At 33.2% G+C, this 12,541-nt stretch overlaps 1 long non-coding RNA gene across 1 annotated transcript in view; it reads left to right on the plus strand.

Moving 5' to 3' along the window:
• LOC129060263 (uncharacterized) overlaps positions 1 to 12,541 on the plus strand; it is a 49,874-nt gene that overhangs the window by 10,044 nt on the left and 27,289 nt on the right. Inside the window, exon 3 of the long non-coding RNA XR_008526842.1 lies at positions 8,564 to 8,731. This is a non-coding gene — a long non-coding RNA (uncharacterized LOC129060263). The remainder of the gene's footprint in view (positions 1 to 8,563; positions 8,732 to 12,541) is intronic.

A 12,541-nucleotide genomic window follows, 5' to 3' on the forward strand; every position in this document is an offset into this window, starting at 1 on the left:
AGACATATGAACATCTAAGGGAAGAATTTTCCAGGCAGAGAGAATGGTCATTTCCAAGAACTTGGGACAGCAGTGTGTCTGGTAGAACATACTTGACAAAGAGCTTGGGATTTTAGTATTAGATTCTAAGAGAATATACATGCTTAAGACTCAAAGGGAGTAAAACTCATGATAGAACTTAATCCAGAATATGATAGACAAAATCTTGTTTATTCATTCATTCAAAGGCCAATTAGATATATAACAAGCCTTTCCTTGTCCTCAGCACTGGAAACACAAACACAAGCTAGACAAATATGAAAAAATTCATGTAAACAGAGTGTTACACTCCATAGAATAAATGCCACAGGAGAGTACACAGAACACTTTTGGGTAATAGTAGAGGGAGGGAATGTCCAAGTATCCCGGGGAAGTCATGAATGCCCTCACTAAGGAAGTGACATTTGATCTGGCTCCTAAAGAATTTGTAAAGTTTCACAAGAAAGTAATGAGAGAGATGCATTTCTGGGCATAGAATCGTGTTTGTAATGGAAATATGGAAGAGAATATGAAAAAGTATTGAATTCGCTGAATGTATGGTACATCAGAGGGGAAAAGAAGAAATGAGTAAAATGTCAAATACTGCATGCTAAGTGGTTTGGACTCTCTCTTCTGTAGGAAGAAAGTTTTAGTATAAAAATGACATAATCAGGTTTGTAAATTACAACTATTTGATGGTGGATATAGAGGATGGATTGCACCATGCCAGCAACCATCTCCAGTTACCAGCCATTCATAAGAGGTCCCTGTATATACACATGTAAAGATACTTTAATTCTTCAGGGAAAGCTTTATAACATTACGTAGGAATCTTACTGTTAGTGTTGATGGAGAACAGAACTCAGAATAGGATAGGTTACTTCCGAAAATATTCAAATCACAATCCCATGGGGGTGTTCAATATGAGGGTCTACAAAATTCCATTCTAGACTTTGAGTTATTTAATGAGGTACCCTAAGTAACTCTAAAGCAATATAAAATATTTGTTGAGTGTTTCTCATATATCCTCTATTGTGCTAGTTCCTTTTATGCATTACCTCATATATTCATAACAGCTCTGAGGTAGTTATTATAACTTTCCACATATTACAAATGAAAAAAAAGATTTCTAAGGGAAGTTAAACTATGTGCATAGATAAAATAACTTTTTTTAAAAAAAATCTGCTACCTTTGATTGCAAGGGTGATGCTTTACCACTTCCCTGAAAATGTGTAAGACTGGAGTTTGTAGCATTCTGCCATTAAGGAATAGCACACATCTGAAATGATTTCACTTCTACAGGTTTTGACCTGGAGCTGGTTTATGCATTCACAAAATATGTTTTGGTGACTAGAAAAATAATAAGTTTCTTGTGGCAAGAAATGTGAAGGGTCTGAGATTTTGCCTTACTTGCAAGCTGAGAGGTTGACTTCCCACTGGTTCATGTATACTGGTACAAGACATAAGACTTTGGGGTCAGATACACAGGACATTATTATTATTATTCACAGAAATTGCAGAAGCCAGAGTGCCAGCATTCACACTGGTTCCTTCAGTCCCAAATCCTAAAAAGTAAGGCAAAGACGGCCAAGTGATGCTTGCACATGCCATGGGTTGGGTTAGAGAAGAGGAATTTTGAGCTTAGGGAATGCCAATGTTTTATAAGAGACATTAAGTCTACCTGATCTTTGTCCAGGAAGGAGAGCTTATCCCACCATTTCTACTTTACACACTGGAAATCCCATGGAATTCTTGAAATGCAAACATTTCTGAGAACTTGCCCTGGGTAATCTAAGCTAAGTTCTATTCCACTGCCATATGGAAGATTATTTTATTTTATTATATGTTTAATAAGACTGTGTGGAATTTATTTTTATCAAAGTATAAAAGCTATCACTCTTTGGTAGTTTGTGATGCCACAGTTGAAGGATGAGTACGCTTCAGTATATTTTTCTAGCACTGTGACTCCTTGAATCATATACACCCTTCTTTTTCTAGGCAGTAGACAGATACTATTGCCAAAATAATTTAACTTTTAATGAACTATTATGGCTGGATAATACTCCAGGTCACCCTGAATTTCTTAAGGTTATGATGCAAAAATTTGTATTTTATCACCAAATGCAACTTTATTAAGTCAGTTAGTGGACAGACCAAGGAATTATTTCAACTTTTAGAGCCTATAACTTTAGATGAATTTTCAGACAAGCCATTGACACTACAACTGAAGATCAAGCAATTAACCTTAGCTCATCTTTGGATAAATATGACTTAAAGCAAGCATTAGAAATCATGAGGACATTCAGAAAGTAAACTGAGTAATATTCATGAAGTATTGCAGAAACATTTGCCACACTGTGAAAATAACTTTTCAGGATTCTAAGTTAACATAAATGGAGTTAACAGGTAAAAAAAAATCCCTGATCGTGGGAATACTGGCACTGCCACTATTTGAGAAACAACAGGTATGCAGCCAGGAGAACTTAGTGAAGGTGACATTAACCAAAATTAAGTAAATGGTTGTGCTTAAAAGGATGATGATGTCCTGGAGGAAATGACATTGTCAAAAAACTTCACATTAAAGGAAATCTCAAAGATATTTTACAACACTGAAAGTGCAAATAATAAAATGTGGGATGCTGATCCAAACCTAGAAAGGAATAGGATAATTTGCTAAGGCCCAGAAAAGATCCTTGCTCCATAGCGTACAGCAAGCACTGTTTAAACTATTCTTGAAATGTCCTTCTTAACAAAGAAATAAAACATTTTAATTCTCATTTACAGTGTATCAACTAAATATTTGTTATACTATTTTTTCACCTCTATCAATTTCTAAGCTATAATAAAAATTTTTATGTTTTGAGAAATTTTTTTAAAATACCGTAACTATGATTTTTCCTATGGATTATTAATATTGATTTGCACAATTTCAGCTTACACAGGCATTTTTATAGTCCTGCATATGATTATTTATGATATAAATATATATTTCACATGCCAGAGATTGTTTTACAAGTATAAAGTGTTTTAGTATCTTTATACGTTCCTGACAACATCTTGTTTTTGGTACTCATTACCTCTCACATAGAAAGTTATAAATCTACTATTCGCTCCTCCATTTTCTCATCTTGCTAATCAACCCTCAGTGTCCTTCCACGCGAATCTTTCTGAAATGCACTTGTGGTCACGTTGCAGCCTTTCTCAAAAACGAATAATGAAAACCGTCTGTGAATTTTATTAAACAACAAATATTTTCCTGCTATCCTACTTTTGGTCATGCTACCTTCTCCACCAATGCCTCATTTCCCACTTTTCATCTTCCATTTATTATATGAATATATACATTGATAAGTGAATAAATTAGCAAATATTTACTGGTGTAATAGTTCATAAACATTAAATCAGTTAGCATTTTCCAAAATGTGATTCTTATACAGAAGGCAATATGTTAAATGATCTATTTTGGTGCTAGAAAGAAATATTAGAACTTCTATTTACATTTATTCTTTTTAAAATCTCAAATACAAGAAAAAAACTAAGCTTTAATATTTAAGTAGGTATTGGCATTCTTATGGCGTTCTCATGTCAAACATTCACAAGTAGAAGGCAGGGTGGGAGTTCTGCACAGACAAGAAAATTCTCCCACACTTGTTCATATTCAGCATATTGCAATCATTTAGACTTCATATAAATGCAGTTGAACTGGATTTATGTATTATATAATCTTGTTTAAACTAAATCTCTCCTCCTAAATAAAAAAGAAATTTAAATTCAATGAGGCCAGAATGAGGATAAAAAGGTTTGCGCGGAGGCAGTTGGGGCAAATAAATGACACTGGGCATGCTTATCTCTAGGGTTAGGAGCTAAAAATTGATCTATCCAGAAATCAGCCAAACAACATTCAGAATTATTCAGAAGAAATCGTTGCAGTAAATATTTACATGCACTATTGTTAATAATGAATTTTAACTTTAGTGTACATTTTCCCTGGAGATTTTTTGCTCGTGGTAGCATGAACATATCCCAGGTGGCAAAATGTTAAAATTTAGCACCCAGAACATGAAGTCAAAATTATACAATATTTTAGCAATGTTATAAATTATGTGTACATTTTGAATCTGACAAAATTTTACCAATTCAACAATAAATAAATAGCAAAAGACAGAAGTTCACATTTGACTGAGGTAATAAATTTTCTTCCTACAGTGGAAATTGGCTAAAAGAGACGATGTGAAATAAAAGACAAAGTAAAATGTATTGCTTGTTACCACATTTTTGTAAGATGTAGACAAATGTTAGGCATATAAAGAAACTGATTAGAATTAATCATTTAGAGTGAAAAATTTGCTCTAGTTGAATGAAAGTTCAGGTTTTTAAACATGTCTTAGCTTATGGTATCCGCAATATTCTATTTTAATAATGAAAAACTTAAAGAATCACTTTCTTTGAACTACTAAAGGAAACATTTGCTAAGCAAAACGTGGTCTCATAAAAAAGTGACTACTGGAAAGAAAATATAATTTATAATTCATGGGGGAAAATTGAAGGGTAATTTTTATATAATGGTTGTTTGCCCAGAATTAAAGCAAGCAAACAAAGAGTTTAAGAATTACTTATAGAAATAGCATCATATATGAAATACATTCATTTGCAATATTCATAAGAAAGTTTATTACAGAAAAGATGTGAAAATTTAAGCCAGAAGTGGAAAGCAGTCATCAAACACAGATCGCACTCTAGTCTTACAACGGCACCATCAGATGGTGCAGAGCCGGACGGGAACGAAGTCGGACGCGCCTATTCTTGGAACAATGTCTCTCCAAGGAGAAGCCTCCCAGGCCTCTACATGGGTCGTTGCTAGCTGGTGAGGCTCGACAGTGTCCCGGGCACCGGAGAGGAGGCCGGCGGAGGAGGTGAATCGAAGAGGTCCTGAGGGACATAGGGACGGCCGAGGTGGCGGCTGGAGAGGCCCCTATAGGCTCCAGGAAGCGGTGGCTGCTGGTCACCGGGAACCGCCGCAGTGTTTTGCTTTGAGGAACCACTTTGTCAGCGTGGTGATGGGTCGCGCGCGCTGGGTCAAAAATAAAGAATATACAAAGTACAACAAACACCGCAATCTAAACAATACAAGAACGATTAGAATCATTACTCAGAAATTTTAGCGGCAGGGCAATGCAAACAAAAGCAAAAACAGCGACAGCTAATTTTATTAAAAAGCCAGAAGAAAATTACAATTCAGAATGCAGACTTGATTTACCACCAATGAAGAAAAACTTAGTCGGGGAAGTATTGGACATGCCGGCACTATGAAGAGACCAGACTGATTCGACTGATTCTTAAAATAATAGTGTTTAAAGATGTAGAATTCAATGTTCTATACTTTCTTTAATAAAATCAGAAGTATTTGTACTTGGGAAACAAAAGAAAACCCAGATCCCTAAGAATCATACAGTTTTATAAAGAGATAAAGCATAATAATTAAAATATTTTGTACCCGACGTATTTATTTGTGATCCCTGGGCATCGTGTTCATAGACTTGTCAAATTTAAGGATGAGCTACATATTTTTCCGTTAGAAAAGGTCAAGTTTTCCAACTTTGTTAATTTATTATTAAGCAAATACAATTTAATAATACAATAAAGACTATGAAATTTATTTAAAATATTTTATAATATACAATTGCTTCCTGAAAGACAATCATAAGTACTTTATCAGTCCCATAAAGATAATTCTGGCATTTACTGTTGAATAAGAAAGCAATTGTCATCTGAAAGAAACTCATAGTATGGAGAGGCTTAAAAATGTTTCCATCATTCTAGACTTCAAACCACTGCAGTTGTGTCACCTACGCAAACACTTATCTGCCTACTTGTACTGGAAAACAGAATTTTCTAATCGGTGTAAAAATCTTCCACATAAAAAATGTCAGTAGGTTTTAAACTAGTAAAAATGTAAGAGGAAATACTATCCAATTGATTTGAAACAAAATCGGATTGACATCAAGGATGAAGAATATTTTACAGCTGGCTATATTCAATACTTTTCAGTGTTGGTAGATAAAACCAAAAAATGAATTTATGATTTATTAAGTATAAAAGGATGCACTTCTATTTAGTTATACATATATTTGTGAGGGATGTTTGGGATCCTTTGTATCTTTAAGAGCCACTGAGTATGAACATAAACTGAACTTTGATCTTTGCTATGAACATGTAATATCATATAATGTAAAATCATGTTTTCAACAAGAATAAAGCATATTTTTTCCACTCCAAGTATTATGAAATAAATATTAAGTACTTTATTATACAAATATATGTATGTTTAATATTTAACATTTATTGTATAATTAATGAATGAGTTTTAAAACTATTTGATTTATCTTTGTCATCTCATTATGAAAATTATTTAATAATATAGTAATTACTATCTAAAATGTTTGTAACATTTTAGAAATAGAAAAACATTTACTGTAGTATATTTATATCATTTGCAATATAATATGATGTGATAGGTATAACATAATGTAGTACAATATTTTCCACATTTATATCATTCTTTTGCATTTATTCTAGTTTTTATGTGTATTTCATGAGCATATAAAATATACCATGCTGTGGTGCATTTAAATAATTTATGAATATAGAAATGCATATATATTGAGAGAAACACGCTGAAAAGTATTTTTCTTTTTTTAATTAATTAATTTATTTATTTATTATTATTATACTTTAGGTTTTTCCAATAGGCTTGTTATCAAGACTTTGGTGCTTCAAAGCCTCAAAGCCTCATTTTTGAAAAGCCACCACTTCTTTGAAGGTTTCTCCCTTTCGTCCTCTTTTGGAAGTGTTTCCTTCCTCTTCTGAATTTTCATGTTATTTTACCGAAACATTTACCTACTCCGTTGTGGTATAGCCATTTTTATCCAGCCATTGTCTTTGCTAGGTTACAAATTACCTAAGAGTGGGTCTTGCTTAACTTTGGAGTTACTCAGCCAACAGTAGAGCGGTGAGTATACAACTAGTCGCACTCAGAAATAATACTGAATCATCTCAGGGTTTGCAAATATTTATGCAGTCATATTAAAAATAATTCTTTATTCTACTTGCAGAACAGCTTCTATTACGTAAACAGGGATTAAAAATTAAATCACCTGAACTTCTTGCCAAAAATTATCCATAGGTTACTCCACGTCAGCTCTAAAGACTTATGTTTTAAATTGTTGATATATAATGATCCTAGCCTTGCTGATAATCTTCTTACCAGGTACAAACGGGAAACAGACACAGAAGCTGAAATATGACCTATGTGCATAATCACTCAATTAAATACAATAAAATTATTGGCTTCAATATTGAGTAACAATGTAGTGACTTATTGGCTTAATTTGTGTAAAGACTGAATTTGTATAAATAGCCAAAGGCGTGCACTTGTTTGTAGACGTTGCTAAGGGCAAATGGGGAGCTGGTCTAAATATGAACATCTTCAAGACTTTTTTAATATGCACAGGTTTATATAAATTTGATATTTCATTTGTTTTTAAGGAAACTAAGTTTGTTAGTTATGGAATTTGAATCCCTGCTGAGATCCTTTAAATTCATTGAATATTTCTTTCTCATTTTCATTCTTATTGTTTGTGTGTGTGTGTATGTGTGTGTGTGTGAGAGAGAGAGAGAAAAATTGATATTAAATAATGAACAAAAAACTCAACTCTTAATCTTGGATTATTTTAGACAGGATTCTACTTTTGGTATTTTTTTTTTGTAAGGGTCCTCTTTTTGTAGAGTAATTTGCTATGTAAAAATATTTATTATATAACAAAAAGTCATATAAAAATAATATTACCAGTTTATTAATATTTTTAACATTTAAGTTATTGTTTTAGATATTTCTTATATATATTATTTTCTTTTAGTCATATTACATATTCTGGGAATGAGTTTCAGAATATGCCTATTTCTGTTTTCCACTACAGAGGTACAGCATAATGTAATTTACAATGACTCACAACTAAACCAAAAACAGATCTTTTCTTTCTAATAAAAAGAAAAGCAATGAAAATATTACGCAAATTAAAGAAGAAAGGTCTTTTCCTTGATTTTTTTCAATTAGCATTTTAAATTGTAATACAACAAACTTCATATTTAAAAATATAGCTTATGTGAGCATGCGAAATGATTTCACTGAAATGGTCAATAAACTGAAGGAAGAAATTAGTAAAATTTGCTTGTGAAATAACCATTCTGCATGATAATTGTTAAATTCATGTTGAGCAAAGGAATAAACTAAAGATATATTAAAGCTGGGATCTAAACTTATACTTTCCTGCGAGTTTGTTCTACACAGTTCATCACTGAAAAACAATATTGATATGTTAAAGAAAAAAAACTTACTCAGTTTTAGATGAAACTTTTTACTCCAGTTTCAGCTTGAAATGTATCAAGACAAATAAATGGAAATATTGATAAAATATTGATATTGATAAAATTGTTCATTTTTATATTTTTCTTGATATTAAGAAGTCTTTGTGTGTTATCTCTTCAGTGTTTTCACACATTAAAACAGAAATTCAGATTTTAATTAACCCAGTGAATTTGCCTGAAAATATGCTCCCTGGAACGCAACTAAGTCGTGCTTATGATAAAGATGTGGCTGGAAAGGGAGATGTCTACTGTTTTCTGAATAAAACATAAGATTTTGCCATCGATGCAAGTAAGTAATTGTGACATTTATATCTTTTTATAGTTATTACTTTTTAATTTTACTTTTAAAATTGACAGATAATAATTGTACATATTTATGGGGTACATAATGTTGTTTCCACACATATAATGTGCAGTGATCAGATCAGAATAATTAGCAAATCTATCATCTCACACCTTTATCACTTCTTTGTGTCTGGAATATCAATATCCTACTTCTAGCTATTTGAAACTATATATTATTGTTAACTATAGTCACACTACAGTGCTTAGTACCAGTGCTTAACACCAGAACTTATCCCTTCCACCTAGCTGCAATTTTGTAGCTTTTACCAAGCCTCTCCCTATCCTTCCTTCCCTTCCTCCTATCCCTCCCAGTCTCTAGTATCCTCTGCTCTACTTATTACTTCCATGATATCACTATTTTTTAGCTTCCACATATGAGTGAGAACATATTTAAAGTTTAGACTTTAAAGAAAATTATTTTGTTGAACCCAAGTGGTACATTAGATTTCTTGGTCAAAATTTGCTGCAGATAGTCACGTAAATTCAACACAATTTCTCAGGGGGCTTCCCATTCCCGCCTTGCCCCATATTTGTGATATCACAACATTGGCACAAGTGTTGTTTACTGAAAACATAAAATTTTTATTCATAAAAATGACAGGAGAGTTATCTCATTCTTTTTAGGAAAAAAGATATTCTTTGAAAAATAGGAAAGAGGACATATCCATTATCTATCTATCATCTATCTATGTATATAATGCATGTAAACACACTTTATTAAATTGGCATTCTAAGATATATGCAAGGCCAGCATTTTATAAAACTTCCCATTATTCCATAAGCAGTTATTATGAAACACAGTCATTATGTAAATCAATCAAGCAAATGCATTATCTATAGGATTTTCTTATATCCTCTCTTATACTTGTTTTCCAACACATGCTTGAAATATATGATAATAATATTAGAATAGGAAGAGATAATTTTGCTTTATAACAATGATAACATTTCAAACATTAGACTTTATATGAAAATAAAGGGATACTATCAACAAAGCTCATCTGTGGGTTAGCATAGCTCTTTTATTTATTTTAAAACAATCCCTGTGCAAACTTAACTTTCTAGTGCATTTAAACAATAACAACTAAAAATTAACCTTGGCTTAAATAAATAAAGCGAGCTAAAAACTAAAAATTAACCTTGGTTTAAATAATAAAGTGAATCACCGTGTCTCCTAGGTCTCATACCATTGGAAAAATTTCAATTTCCTGACCTAGTTCTACCCCATCACTAAATTTCAAAAATTAATTTAAGCATCATCACATTTCAAAGTTATTTCTTAATAGTCCTAAATTCAAGCTCTGAAAAGGTTGGCCAAAAATTGTTCCTTTAAGGCAAAAAAGATAATAGAGTGAAGACAGATATGTTTGTACTAATTTGAAGAAAAATAATTAATATTTTTTGTTTTAAAATGTTTTAGTTTTGGTACAGTGAAGATAAACATCATAAATAATATCATTTATTAAGTTTTACATCCATGTGGCTTAAAAACTAGATCAGTATCACTAAATAAAATCACGATATGGTAGCTCTGTTTACCTTGCATTGTTTACCATCCTTGGCTCATAAACTAATTGTTTGAAATTACATTAAAAATTAACTAATTAAATGCTAAGATTGTGCCCCTTTTTTAAAGAACCCCTAGCCAAAATTCTAGAGCCAATTTTAGGTTGACTTTGCCTGTTTTCTTCCAAAGTGCTTGTGGGGAATTGCTGTGCCCACGGTAGTGACAGATGACACTTTAGGATGGATAGTTGCATCAACCGAGTTTGATCTGTGAACACAGCGAAAGATGGTGAAGTTCTCCATTAGTTTTCTCCAAAACAAATCCTGGTTTGCTGACTACCAACCGTGATATTGTCAGTGCTCGAGAACTGACTGTGGACTGGAATTTTTCCCAAGAATTATTAATACATTAGTCCGTGAAGGCAGAAAATACATTGTACTCCTCACATCACCCTGTGCCTAATCAGGTGGCTGGATGGTAGACTGTCAGTAGGTTCAATGAAAAAGTGGAACAGTGTCTCGCATTTAAAACAAAAAACAAAAAACAAAAAAATATTTGTTTTCACAATTAAGAATCCAACCAATGCTAAATTGCAAAGGCAAATGATGTTTCTGATGTCCTCTGACATAGATCAACCTATTTCCTTACTACGATGTTTTTTACTCAGTGTATGATTTCTACAGTTAAATACAATTTTAATTAGGTGTTAATTCTGAAATGAGATATAAGGTAGCATAGCTGTTTTATTTACATTTCAGATATTTGTAAAAATGTGTGTGTGTTTATTTGTGTGGCATTCTCAGAAAATGTCAAAATATTGCTGGACGTGATTTTTATAAATTTAAGAAAATGGTTTTTAAAACAAAAAGAATTTGATGTCTTACTCACCACCCAGTGTCACCTCACTTGAATGATTTACCAGTGGCTGAACACAACTCCACACACATAGAACAAGCTCACTCTTTTCCACAGAAGTCAATTCCAACTTCTGTTGATTCACCTGCTCCCTTTTCTCTCAGTCTACAGGACTGTGCTCGAAACCTCAAATTTTGAGTAAAATCTGAACAACTGTTTCCTTCTGACTAGGGTCAGATACTGGAAACCTTCCTTTAGTAGGAGAGTTGCTGATTTCTGATAGTTAGACTGCAATAAGGCCCATCGTCTCAGACGGCTGATTGCCTGCCATTCTGACCCAGCGCTTTTTTTTTTTTTCCCCCTATTTGTCCTCTGCTAGAAGTGATACTACAAACCTTGGCCTGACTCCCAGATGAACCTCCCATCCTCTTTACATAACACTTACCTAATAGTATAGAAATATCTGAATCTGATTACATAGAAAATATGTGCCCCCTAAACTAACCTCTCAAGCTTCTTACGTTCTCATGCCTTTCAGTGGTGTCCTGTGAAATGGTCATGACTTTTATATGGTAAATAAATAGACAAATAAAATCCCTTACTTTCTCAACCTATTTTGTGACATTTCCCTACCTCTTGGCTTTAACTGAAATTTGCTGTCCTATGGGATGACCGCAGCGTGCCTCAAACTCATGTTACTCATTCTCCCACACATCTCATATCTCTGGGTCAGGAAGTGGGAAGTCGGCATTCTTTTCACTCCGCAGAGCTGATTCCTGACCATTGCCCTGATCCTCTTTGGAAACTCCCTTGCTCAGTTGAAGCTCAAGATATTTGGCTCCTTACCAAACCGTACTAATCAGTCTCCGTTGAGTCCTGGGGACTTGAAAGTATCACTCACAGTGTTTCTCCCTGTCTCAGATCCGGCCGCCATCTTTTAGGCTTCTTTGATATTCACATTTTGGCCTATCCAACCCTCCAAACTCTGAAGTCCTTTACTTTATTTGGTGTAAATCTCTGTACTTAAAGCTCTGTGACTTGAAAATTTACTTCCATCCATACACTCCCATGGCTGCAGTCAGAACTTCATCAGCACCCAGAACAATATTACTTCGTGTTCTTAATTTTAGAATCCCACTCCTAATGCTTTTTCAATTCTTTTATTCAGTTATCCTTACTATACATTTTATCATCTCTACATTTTAATTGTAGTCAAGGGATAGATGCTTCATCTCTGAAGTCAACAATCCATTGATTTATTCTTTTGCTCTCTGTCATTACCACTTCTCTTTACTTCTGAATCTGGCAGTATAATCCATCTTTCAACCCTTCCTGGACAATATCTTCAGATAATTTGTCCTATACTTCTTCTGTAATCTTTACCCATGAAAA

The sequence above is a fragment of the Pongo abelii genome, chromosome 6, assembly GCF_028885655.2.
Source record: "Pongo abelii isolate AG06213 chromosome 6, NHGRI_mPonAbe1-v2.0_pri, whole genome shotgun sequence".
NCBI classification, from domain to species: Eukaryota; Metazoa; Chordata; class Mammalia; order Primates; family Hominidae; genus Pongo; species Pongo abelii.